Source organism: Ascaphus truei, chromosome 4, assembly GCF_040206685.1.
Source record: "Ascaphus truei isolate aAscTru1 chromosome 4, aAscTru1.hap1, whole genome shotgun sequence".
NCBI classification, from domain to species: Eukaryota; Metazoa; Chordata; class Amphibia; order Anura; family Ascaphidae; genus Ascaphus; species Ascaphus truei.
The window spans coordinates 421,261,411-421,274,408 of NC_134486.1; the positions used below are offsets into that span (position 1 = coordinate 421,261,411).

The 12,998-nt window shown below is 57.1% G+C and overlaps 1 protein-coding gene across 2 annotated transcripts in view; it reads left to right on the forward strand.

The window, feature by feature from the left end:
* The first annotated feature begins 2,340 nt into the window (after nucleotides 1-2,340).
* Nucleotides 2,341-12,998, forward strand: part of DRC5 (dynein regulatory complex subunit 5) — a 145,604-nt gene continuing 134,946 nt past the window's right edge. For both annotated transcript variants that reach the window (XM_075598830.1, XM_075598831.1), the window contains exon 1: nucleotides 2,341-2,484. The gene's annotated coding sequence lies outside the window, so the exon portion shown is untranslated. The remainder of the gene's footprint in view (nucleotides 2,485-12,998) is intronic.

Sequence of the window (12,998 nt, forward strand, 5' to 3'; positions counted from 1 at the left end):
GCACGCGCTGTGAGAGGAGGGAGAGGGACGCCATGCAGTGTATGTGCATTTCCCCAGCTGGCTGTGCTGAAGCAGGGATATAATGAAACCTGTTGGGGAGGGCAGAGAGCACGCGCTGTGAGAGGAGGGAGAGGGACGCCATGCAGTGTATGTGTATTTCCCCAGCTGGCTGTGCTGAAGCAGGGATATAATGAAACCTGTTGGGGAGGGCAGAGACCACGCGCTGTGAGAGGAGGGAGAGGGACGCCATGCAGTGTATGTGTATTTCCCCAGCTGCCTGTGCTGAAGCAGGGATATAATGAAACCTGTTGGGGAGGGCAGAGACCACGCGCTGTGAGAGGAGGGAGAGGGACGCCATACAGTGTATGTGCATTTCCCCAGCTGGCTGTGCTGAAGCAGGGATATAATGAAACCTGTTGGGGAGGGCAGAGAGCACGCGCTGTGAGAGGAGGGAGAGGGACGCCATGCAGTGTATGTGCATTTCCCCAGCTGGCTGTGCTGAAGCAGGGATATACTGAAACCTGTTGGGGAGGGCGGAGACCACGCGCTGTGAGAGGAGGGAGAGGGACGCCATGCAGTGTATTTCCCCAGCTGGCTGTGCTGAAGCAGGGATATAATGAAACCTGTTGGGGAGGGCAGAGAGCACGCGCTGTGAGAGGAGGGAGAGGGACGCCATGCAGTGTATGTGTATTTCCCCAGCTGGCTGTGCTGAAGCAGGGATATACTGAAACCTGTTGGGGAGGGTAGAGAGCACGCGCTGTGAGAGGAGGGAGAGGGACGCCATGCAGTGTATTTCCCCAGCTGGCTGTGCTGAAGCAGGGATATACTGAAACTTGTTGGGGAGGGTAGAGACCACGCGCTGTGAGAGGAGGGAGAGGGACGCCATGCAGTGTATGTGTATTTCCCCAGCTGGCTGTGCTGAAGCAGGGATATAATGAAACCTGTTGGGGAGGGCAGAGAGCACGCGCTGTGAGAGGAGGGAGAGGGACGCCATGCAGTGTATGTGTATTTCCCCAGCTGGCTGTGCTGAAGCAGGGATATAATGAAACCTGTTGGGGAGGGTAGAGACCACGCGCTGTGAGAGGAGGGAGAGGGACGCCATGCAGTGTATGTGCATTTCCCCAGCTGGCTGTGCTGAAGCAGGGATATACTGAAACCTGTTGGGGAGGGTAGAGAGCACGCGCTGTGAGAGGAGGGAGAGGGACGCCATGCAGTGTATGTGTATTTCCCCAGCTGCCTGTGCTGAAGCAGGGATATACTGAAACCTGTTGGGGAGGGCAGAGACCACGCGCTGTGAGAGGAGGGAGAGGGACGCCATGCAGTGTATGTGTATTTCCCCAGCTGGCTGTGCTGAAGCAGGGATATAATGAAACCTGTTGGGGAGGGTAGAGACCACGCGCTGTGAGAGGAGGGAGAGGGACGCCATGCAGTGTATGTGCATTTCCCCAGCTGGCTGTGCTGAAGCAGGGATATACTGAAACCTGTTGGGGAGGGTAGAGAGCACGCGCTGTGAGAGGAGGGAGAGGGACGCCATGCAGTGTATGTGTATTTCCCCAGCTGCCTGTGCTGAAGCAGGGATATACTGAAACCTGTTGGGGAGGGCAGAGACCACGCGCTGTGAGAGGAGGGAGAGGGACGCCATGCAGTGTATGTGTATTTCCCCAGCTGCCTGTGCTGAAGCAGGGATATACTGGAACCTGTTGGGGAGGGTAGAGAGCACGCGCTGTGAGAGGAGGGAGAGGGACGCCATGCAGTGTATGTGTATTTCCCCAGCTGGCTGTGCTGAAGCAGGGATATAATGAAACCTGTTGGGGAGGGCAGAGAGCACGCGCTGTGAGAGGAGGGAGAGGGACGCCATGCAGTGTATGTGCATTTCCCCAGCTGGCTGTGCTGAAGCAGGGATATAATGAAACCTGTTGGGGAGGGCGGAGAGCACGCGCTGTGAGAGGAGGGAGAGGGACGCCATGCAGTGTATGTGTATTTCCCCAGCTGGCTGTGCTGAAGCAGGGATATAATGAAACCTGTTGGGGAGGGCAGAGAGCACGCGCTGTGAGAGGAGGGAGAGGGACGCCATGCAGTGTATGTGCATTTCCCCAGCTGCCTGTGCTGAAGCAGGGATATAATGAAACCTGTTGGGGAGGGTGGAGACCACGCGCTGTGAGAGGAGGGGGAGGGACGCCATGCAGTGTATGTGTATTTCCCCAGCTGGCCGGCGCACAAGGGGTTACATCCCCTTATTACCGCCCCCTGCGGCTGTGCCAGGTCACGTGACTTCTCAGCTGCACAGCGGCGAGCTGCAGATAAGGGGGGCGTGGCTATGTCATGAGCGCGCGCTCTGCGTCCTGGCGGCGGGTGAGGGGGCGCTGCCATGGCAACAGGAGAGTGTTAGGGCGCGCGCTCCTAGCTCAGGCTTGGTTGCCATGGAGACTGTAAACAGCTGCGGCCTAGAGGAGCTCAGGGAGCCTGAGTGACAGTTACCCCGAGGTAGGGGGGCGGGGGTCAAATGGGGGGCCGGTCGTTGTTAACCCCTTCAATGCCAGAGGGCATTACCAGAGAGGGGGGGGGGGTTATAAGATGGGATAGGGGGGAGTGGGGGGTATAAGATGGGATAGGGGGGAGTGGGGGGTATAAGATGGGATAGGGGGAGGAGTGGGGGGGGTGTAAGATGGGGTGGGGGTATAGGATGGGATAGGGGGAGGAGTGGGGGGTATAGGATGGAATAGGGGGAGGAGGGGGTATAGGATGGGATAGGGGGAGGAGGGGATATAGGATGGGATAGGGGGAGGAGTGGGAGGTATAAGATGGGATAGGGGGGAGTGGGGGGTATAAGATGGGATAGGGGGGAGTGGGGGGTATAAGATGGGCTAGGGGGAGGAGGGGGTATAGGATGGGCTAGGAGGAGGAGGGGGTATAGGATGGGGTAGGGGGAGGAGTGGGAGGTATAAGATGGGATAGGGGGGAGTGGGGGGTATAAGATGGGATAGGGGGAGTGGGGGGTATAAGATGGGATAGGGGGAGGAGGGGGTATAGGATGGGCTAGGAGGAGGAGGGGTTATAGGATGGGCTAGGGGGAGGAGGGGGTTATAGGATGGGCTAGGGGGAGGAGGGGGTATAGGATGGGCTAGGGAGGAGGGGGTATAAGATGGGATAGGTAGAGGAGAGGAATGGGGGGGTATAAGATGGGATAGGGGAGGAGTGGGGGTATAAGATGGGATGGGGAATAGTGGGGGGTATAAGATGGGATGGGGAAGAGTATGGGGGTATAAGATGGGATGGGGGAAGAGTATGGGGGGTATAGGATGGGATAGGGGGAAGAGTGTGGGGGGAATAAGATGGGATAGGGAGAGGAGTGGGGCGTATAAGAGGGGATAGGGGGAGGAGTGGGGCGTATAAGATGGGATAAGGGGAGGAGTGGGAGGGTATAAGATGAGATAGGGGGAGGAGTGGGGGGTTTAAGATGGGGTGGGGGGTATAAGATGGGATGGGGAGAGGAATGGGGGGGTATAAGATGGGATAGGGGAGGAGTGGGGGTATAAAATGGGATAGGGGGAGGAGTGAGGGAGTATATGATGGGATAGGGGAGGAGCATACGGGGACGGGCATACGAGGACGAGTGGGGGGTATTAGATGGGATAGGGGGAGGAGTGGGGGGGTATAAGTATATGTTGGGATATGAGGATGAGGAGGGGGAGGCGGGGATACAGTATATTTTGGGATATGGGGATGAGGATGGGGAGGTGGGGATACAGTATATGATGGGATATGTGGAGGAGGAGGCGGGGATACAGTATATGATGGGATATGGGGAGGGGGAGGGGGAGACGGGGATTCAGTATATGATGGGGGATGAGGAGGGGGAGACGGGGATATAGTATATGATCGGGATGAGGAGGGGGAGACAGGGATTCAGTATATGATGGGATATGGGGAGGGGGAGACGGGGATACAGTATATGATGGGGGATGAGGAGGGGGAGACGGGGATATAGTATATGATCGGGATGAGGAGGGGGAGACAGGGATTCAGTATATGATGGGATATGGGGAGGGGGAGACGGGGATACAGTATATGATGGGGGATGAGGAGGGGGAGACGGGGATATAGTATATGATTGGATATGAGGAGGGGGAGACGGAGATATAGTATATGATGGGATATGAGGAGGGGGAGACGGGGATATAGTATATGATGGGATATGAGGAGGGGGAGGCGGGGATACAGTATATGATGGGATATGAGGATGAGGAGGGGGAGACGGGGATATAGTATATGATGGGATATGAGGATGAGGAGGGGGAGACGGGGATATAGTATATGATGGGATATGAGGATGAGGAGGGGGAGGCGGGGATACAGTATATGATGGGATATGGGGAGGAGGAGGGGGAGACGGGGATACAGTATATGATGGGATATGAGGATGAGGAGGGGGAGACGGGGATACAGTATATGATGGGATATGGGGATGAGGAGGGGGAGGCGGGGATACAGTATATGATGGGATATGAGGATGAGGAGGGGGAGGCAGGGATACAGTATATGATGGGATATGGGGAGTAGGAGGGGGAGGCGGGGATACAGTATATGATGGGATATGAGGATGAGGAGGGGGAGAAGGGGATACAGTATATGATGGGATATGAGGATGAGGAGGGGGAGACGGAGATACAGTATATGATGGGATATGAGGATGAGGAGGGGGAGACGGGGATACAGTATATGATGGGATATGAGGAGGGGGAGATGGGGATAAAGTATATTTTGGGATATGGGGATGAGGAGGGGGAGACGGGGATACAGTATATGATGGGATATGAGGAGGGGGAGGCTGGGATACAGTATATGATGGGATATGGGGAGGAGGAGGGGGAGGCGGGGATATAGTATATGATGGGATATGGGGATGAGGAGGGGGTGTCGGGGATACAGTATATGATGGGATATGGGGATGAGGAGGGGGAGGCGGGGATACAGTATATGATGTGATATGGGGATGAGGAGGGGGAGGCGGGGATACAGTATATGATGGGATATGAGGAGGGGGAGGCGGGGATACAGTATATGATGGGATATGAGGATGAGGAGGGGGAGGCTGGGATACAGTATATGATGGGATATGAGGATGAGGAGGGGGAGGCGGGGATACAGTATATGATGGGATATGAGGATGAGGAGGGGGAGACGGGGATACAGTATATGATGGGATATGAGGATGAGGAGGGGGAGACGGGGATTCAGTATATGATGGGATATGGGGATGAGGGGGAGGCGGGGATACAGTATATGATGGGATATGAGGAGGGGGAGATGGGGATACAGTATATGATGGGATTTGAGGATGAGGAGGGGGAGGCGGGGATACAGTATATGATGGGATATGAGGATGAGGAGGGGGAGACAGGGATAAAGTATATTTTGGGATATGGGGATGAGGAGGGGGAGACGGGGATACAGTATATGATGGGATTTGAGGATGAGGAGGGGGAGGCGGGGATACAGTATATGATGGGATATGAGGATGAGGAGGGGGAGACAGGGATAAAGTATATTTTGGGATATGGGGATGAGGAGGGGGAGACGGGGATACAGTATATGATGGTATATTGGGATGAGGATGGGGAGGCTGGGATACAGTATATGATGGGATATGGGGAGGAGGAGGGGGAGGCGGGGATACAGTATATGATGGGATATGAGGAGGGGGAGGCTGGGATACAGTATATGATGGGATATGGGGAGGAGGAGGGGGAGGCGGGGATATAGTATATGATGGGATATGAGGATGAGGAGGGGGAGGCGGGGATATAGTATATGATGGGATATGGGGATGAGGAGGGGGAGGCGGGGATACAGTATATGATGGGATATGGGGATGAGGAGGGGGAGGCGGGGATACAGTATATGATGGGATATGAGGATGAGGAGGGGGAGACAGGGATAAAGTATATTTTGGGATATGGGGATGAGGAGGGGGAGACGGGGATACAGTATATGATGGGATATTGGGATGAGGATGGGGAGGCTGGGATACAGTATATGATGGGATATGGGGAGGAGGAGGGGGAGGCAGGGATACAGTATATGATGGGATATGAGGAGGGGGAGGCTGGGATACAGTATATGATGGGATATGGGGAGGAGGAGGGGGAGGCGGGGATATAGTATATGATGGGATATGGGGATGAGGAGGGGGAGGCGGGGATACAGTATATGATGGGATATGAGGAGGGGGAGGCGGGGATACAGTATATGATGGGATATGAGGATGAGGAGGGGGAGGCGGGGATACAGTATATGATGGGATATGGGGATGAGGAGGGGGAGGCGGGGATACAGTATATGATGGGATATGGGGATGAGGAGGGGGTGTCGGGGATACAGTATATGATGGGATATGGGGATGAGGAGGGGGAGGCGGGGATACAGTATATGATGGGATATGGGGATGAGGAGGGGGAGGCGGGGATACAGTATATGATGGGATATGAGGAGGGGGAGGCGGGGATACAGTATATGATGGGATATGGGGATGAGGAGGGGGAGGCGGGGATACAGTACATGATGGGATATTGGGATGAGGAGGGGGAGGCGGGGATACAGTATATGATGGGATATGGGGAGGAGGAGGGGGAGGTGGGATACATTATATGTTGGGATATGAGGATGAGGAGGGGGAGGCGGGGATACAGTATATGTTGGGATATGAGGAGGGGGAGGCGGGGATACAGTATATGATGGGATATGGGGAGGAGGAGGGGGAGGCGGGGATACAGTATATGTTGGGATATGAGGAGGGGGAGGCGGGGATACAGTATATGATGGGATATGGGGAGGAGGAGGGGGAAGCGGGGATACAGTATATGATGGGATATGGGGATGAGGAGGGGGAGGCGGGGATACAGTACATGATGGGATATTGGGATGAGGAGGGGGAGGCGGGGATACAGTATATGATGGGATATGGGGATGAGGAGGGGGAGGCGGGGATACAGTATATGATGGGATATGAGGAGGGGGAGGCGGGGATACAGTATATGTTGTGATATGAGTATGAGGAGGGGGAGGCGGGGATACAGTATATGATGGGATATGAGGATGAGGAGGGGGAGGCAGGGATACAGTATATGATGGGATATGGGGAGGAGGAGGGGGAAGCGGGGATACAGTATATGTTGGGATATGAGTATGAGGAGGGGGAGGCGGGGATACAGTATATGATGGGATATGAGGATGAGGAGGGGGAGGCGGGGATACAGTATATGATGGGATATGGGGAGGAGGAGGGGGAGGCGGGGATACAGTATATGTTGTGATATGAGTATGAGGAGGGGGAGGCGGGGATACAGTATATGATGGGATATGAGGATGAGGAGGGGGAGGCGGGGATACAGTATATGTTGGGATATGAGGAGGGGGAGGCGGGGATACAGTATATGATGGGATATGGGGAGGAGGAGGGGGAGGCGGGGATACAGTATATGTTGTGATATGAGGAGGGGGAGGGGGAGGCGGGGATACAGTATATGTTGGGATATGAGGATGAGGAGGGGGAGGCGGGGATACAGTATATGATGGGATATGGGGAGGAGGAGGGGGAGGCGGGGATACAGTATATGTTGGGATATGAGGATGAGGAGGGGGAGGCGGGGATACAGTATATGATGGGATATGAGGATGAGGAGGGGGAGGCGGGGATACAGTATATGATGGGATATGAGGATGAGGAGGGGGAGGCGGGGATACAGTATATGATGGGATATGAGGATGAGGAGGGGGAGACGGGGATACAGTATATGATGGGATATGGGGATGAGGAGGGGGAGACGGGGATACAGTATATGTTGGGATATGAGGATGAGGAGGGGGAGGCGGGGATACAGTATATGATGGGATATGGGGATGAGGAGGGGGAGGCGGGGATACAGTATATGATGGGATATGGGGATGAGGAGGGGGAGACGGGGATATAGTATATGATGGGATATGAGGATGAGGAGGGGGAGGCGGGGATACAGTATATGATGGGATATGAGGATGAGGAGGGGGAGGCGGGGATACAGTATATGATGGGATATGAGGATGAGGAGGGGGAGGCGGGGATACAGTATATGATGGGATATGAGGATGAGGAGGGGGAGGCGAGGATACAGTATATGTTGGGATATGAGGATGAGGAGGGGGAGGCGGGGATACAGTATATGATGGGATATGGGGATGAGGAGGGGGAGGCGGGGATACAGTATATGATGGGATATGGGGATGAGGAGGGGGAGACGGGGATATAGTATATGATGGGATATGAGGATGAGGAGGGGGAGGCGGGGATACAGTATATGATGGGATATGAGTATGAGGAGGGGGAGGCGGGGATACAGTATATGATGGGATATGAGGATGAGGAGGGGGAGGCGGGGATACAGTATATGATGGGATATGAGGATTGCTTTGGGTAGCGATAATGTCGACGTAACCCCAACAACACGAAAGGAACCCTTTTGTTCCCGTCATGTTTACTGATTCTTCCCAGAGAGGTTTTGATACTCTGACGTAATATCAGCGAGTCGCAGACTATCAGTGCGAGGTGACACCCAGAATGCATTGCACAGCACCTGCTGTCCCCCTGGGGGTCTCCGCTTGGAGAGGTGTGGTGTGCAAGAGAGTAGGTTAGCTGCTGCTGTCCCCCTGGGGGTCTCTGCTTGGAGAGGTGGGGGTATTAGCTGCTGCTGTCCCCCTGGGGGTCTCTGCTTGGAGAGGTGTGGTGTGCAAGAGAGTAGGTTAGCTGCTGCTGTCCCCCTGGGGGTCTCCGCTTGGAGAGGTGTGGTGTGCAAGAGAGTAGGTTAGCTGCTGCTGTCCCCCTGGGGGTCTCCGCTTGGAGAGGTGCGGTGTGCAAGAGAATAGGTTAGCTGCTGCTGTCCCCCTGGGGGTCTCCGCTTGGAGAGGTGCGGTGTGCAAGAGAGTAGGTTAGCTGCTGCTGTCCCCCTGGGGGTCTCTGCTTGGAGAGGTGGGGGTATTAGCTGCTGCTGTCCCCCTAGGGGTCTCTGCTTGGAGAGGTGGGGGTATTAGCTGCTGCTGTCCTCCTAGGGGTCTCCGCTTGGAGAGGTGGGGGTATTAGCTGCTGCTGTCCCCTGGGGGTCTCCGCTTGGAGAGGTGGGGGTATTAGCTGCTGCTGTCCCCTGGGGGTCTCTGCTTGGAGAGGTGGGGGTATTAGCTGCTGCTGTCCCCTGGGGGTCTCCGCTTGGAGAGGTGGGGGTATTAGCTGCTGCTGTCCCCCCCGGGGGTCTCTGCTTGGAGAGGTGGGGGTATTAGCTGCTGCTGTCCCCCCCGGGGGTCTCTGCTTGGAGAGGTGGGGGTATTAGCTGCTGCTGCTGGGAATTCAGCAGTCTGCCACAAGAAGAGGTCTCGTAACCCTTAGAGTGCCAAGGCGATCACTTGGGGGACACGGAGATACTACACCTAGAGTCCCAGAACCAATGACGTAGCCCAGGGGCCGCCAACTCCAGTCCTCAGGGGCCACCAACAGGGCAGGTTTTCAAGATATCTGATTGAGCCACCTGTGCTGAAGCAGGGATATCCTAAAAACCTGACCTGTTGGTGTCCCCTGAAGAGTGAGCTTGAGAAATGGGGACAGGAGGAGTCCCCGGTGTCTTGATATCCCCATTCCACTTTCTTTCTGCTTTTCCGGCACAAATCTGGGTTCTTCGGGCAGCAGAGGGGTTACGTGGCCAGCTCACGGGGCCAGGCCAGGGGCCCTGCAGTGACCCCACTCTGAGATACACATTATCAGGGTCACCCCACGGAGCCAGGCCACGGACATGGACCCCTGGCCTGGCTACGTGGGATGACCCTGATAATGTGTATCTCAGTGTGCGGTCACTGCAGGACCCCTGGCCTGGCTCCGTGGGGTGACCCTGATAATGTGTATCTCAGTGTGGGGTCACTGCAGGACCCCTGGCCTGGCCCCGTGGGGTGGCCCTGATAATGTGTATCTCAGTGTGCGGTCACTGCAGGACCCCTGGCCTGGCTCCGTGGGGTGGCCCTGATAATGTGTATCTCAGTGTGGGGTCACTGCAGGACCCCTGGCCTGGCTCCGTGGGGTGACCCTGATAATGTGTATCTCTCAGTGTGCGGTCACTGCAGGACCCCTGGCCTGGCCCCGTGGGGTGGCCCTGATAATGTGTATCTCTCAGTGTGCGGTCACTGCAGGACCCCTGGCCTGGCCCCGTGGGGTGGCCCTGATAATGTGTATCTCTCAGTGTGCGGTCACTGCAGGACCCCTGGCCTGGCCCCGTGGGGTGGCCCTGATAATGTGTATCTCAGTGTGCGGTCACTGCAGGACCCCTGGCCTGGCCCCGTGGGGTGACCCTGATAATGTGTATCTCTCAGTGTGGGGTCACTGCAGGACCCCTGGCCTGGCTCCGTGGGGTGACCCTGATAATGTGTATCTCTCAGTGTGGGGTCACTGCAGGACCCCTGGCCTGGCTCCGTGGGGTGGCCCTGATAATGTGTATCTCAGTGTGCGGTCACTGCAGGACCCCTGGCCTGGCTCCGTGAGGTGACCCTGATAATGTGTATCTCAGTGTGCGGTCACTGCAGGACCCCTGGCCTGGCTCCGTGGGGTGGTCCTGATAATGTGTATCTCTCAGTGTGCGGTCACTGCAGGACCCCTGGCCTGGCTCCGTGGGGGGGCCCTGATAATGTGTATCTCAGTGTGCGGTCACTGCAGGACCCCTGGCCTGGCTCCGTGGGGTGACCCTGATAATGTGTATCTCTCAGTGTGCGGTCACTGCAGGACCCCTGGCCTGGCTCCGTGGGGTGGCCCTGATAATGTGTATCTCATTGTGCGGTCACTGCAGGACCCCTGGCCTGGCTCCGTGGGGTGGCCCTGATAATGTGTATCTCAGTGTGGGGTCACTGCAGGACCCCTGGCCTGGCTCCGTGGGGTGGCCCTGATAATGTGTATCTCAGTGTGTGGTCACTGCAGGACCCCTGGCCTGGCCCCGTGGGGTGACCCTGATAATGTGTATCTCTCAGTGTGGGGTCACTGCAGGACCCCTGGCCTGGCTCCGTGGGGTGACCCTGATAATGTGTATCTCAGTGTGGGGTCACTGCAGGACCCCTGGCCTGGCTCCGTGGGGTGGCCCTGATAATGTGTATCTATCTGTGTGGGGTCACTGCAGGACCCCTGGCCTGGCTCCGTGGGGTGACCCTGATAATGTGTATCTCAGTGTGGGGTCACTGCAGGACCCCTGGCCTGGCTCCGTGGGGTGACCCTGATAATGTGTATCTCAGTGTGCGGTCACTCCAGGACCCCTGGCCTGGCTCCGTGGGGTGGCCCTGATAATGTGTATCTCTCAGTGTGGGGTCACTGCAGGACCCCTGGCCTGGCTCCGTGGGGTGGCCCTGATAATGTGTATCTCTGTGTGGGGTCACTGCAGGACCCCTGGCCTGGCCCCGTGGGGTGACCCTGATAATGTGTATCTCAGTGTGGGGTCACTGCAGGACCCCTGGCCTGGCCCCGTGGGGTGACCCTGATAATGTGTATCTGTGTGGGGTCACTGCAGGACCCCTGGCCTGGCTTCGTGGGGTGACCCTGATAATGTGTATCTCAGTGTGGGGTCACTGCAGGACCCCTGGCCTGGCTCCGTGGGGTGGCCCTGATAATGTGTATCTCAGTGTGGGGTCACTGCAGGACCCCTGGCCTGGCTCCGTGGGGTGGCCCTGATAATGTGTATCTATCTGTGTGGGGTCACTGCAGGACCCCTGGCCTGGCCCCGTGGGGTGGCCCTGATAATGTGTATCTCTCAGTGTGGGGTCACTGCAGGACCCCTGGCCTGGCCCCGTGGGGTGACCCTGATAATGTGTATCTCAGTGTGGGGTCACTGCAGGACCCCTGGCCTGGCTCCGTGGGGTGGTCCTGATAATGTGTATCTCTCAGTGTGCGGTCACTGCAGGACCCCTGGCCTGGCTCCGTGGGGGGGCCCTGATAATGTGTATCTCAGTGTGCGGTCACTGCAGGACCCCTGGCCTGGCTCCGTGGGGTGACCCTGATAATGTGTATCTCTCAGTGTGCGGTCACTGCAGGACCCCTGGCCTGGCTCCGTGGGGTGGCCCTGATAATGTGTATCTCAGTGTGCGGTCACTGCAGGACCCCTGGCCTGGCTCCGTGGGGTGGCCCTGATAATGTGTATCTCAGTGTGTGGTCACTGCAGGACCCCTGGCCTGGCCCCGTGGGGTGACCCTGATAATGTGTATCTCTCAGTGTGGGGTCACTGCAGGACCCCTGGCCTGGCTCCGTGGGGTGACCCTGATAATGTGTATCTCAGTGTGGGGTCACTGCAGGACCCCTGGCCTGGCTCCGTGGGGTGGCCCTGATAATGTGTATCTCTGTGTGGGGTCACTGCAGGACCCCTGGCCTGGCCCCGTGGGGTGACCCTGATAATGTGTATCTCAGTGTGGGGTCACTGCAGGACCCCTGGCCTGGCCCCGTGGGGTGACCCTGATAATGTGTATCTCAGTGTGGGGTCACTGCAGGACCCCTGGCCTGGCTCCGTGGGGTGACCCTGATAATGTGTATCTCAGTGTGGGGTCACTGCAGGACCCCTGGCCTGGCTCCGTGGGGTGGCCCTGATAATGTGTATCTCAGTGTGGGGTCACTGCAGGACCCCTGGCCTGGCTCCGTGGGGTGGCCCTGATAATGTGTATCTATCTGTGTGGGGTCACTGCAGGACCCCTGGCCTGGCCCCGTGGGGTGGCCCTGATAATGTGTATCTCTCAGTGTGGGGTCACTGCAGGACCCCTGGCCTGGCCCCGTGGGGTGACCCTGATAATGTGTATCTCAGTGTGGGGTTACTGCAGGACCCCTGGCCTGGCTTCGTGGGGTGACCCTGATAATGTGTATCTCAGTGTGCGGTCACTGCAGGACCCCTGGCCTGGCCCCGTGGGGTGACCCTGATAATGTGTATCTCTCAGTGTGGGGTCACTGCAGGACCCCTGGCCTG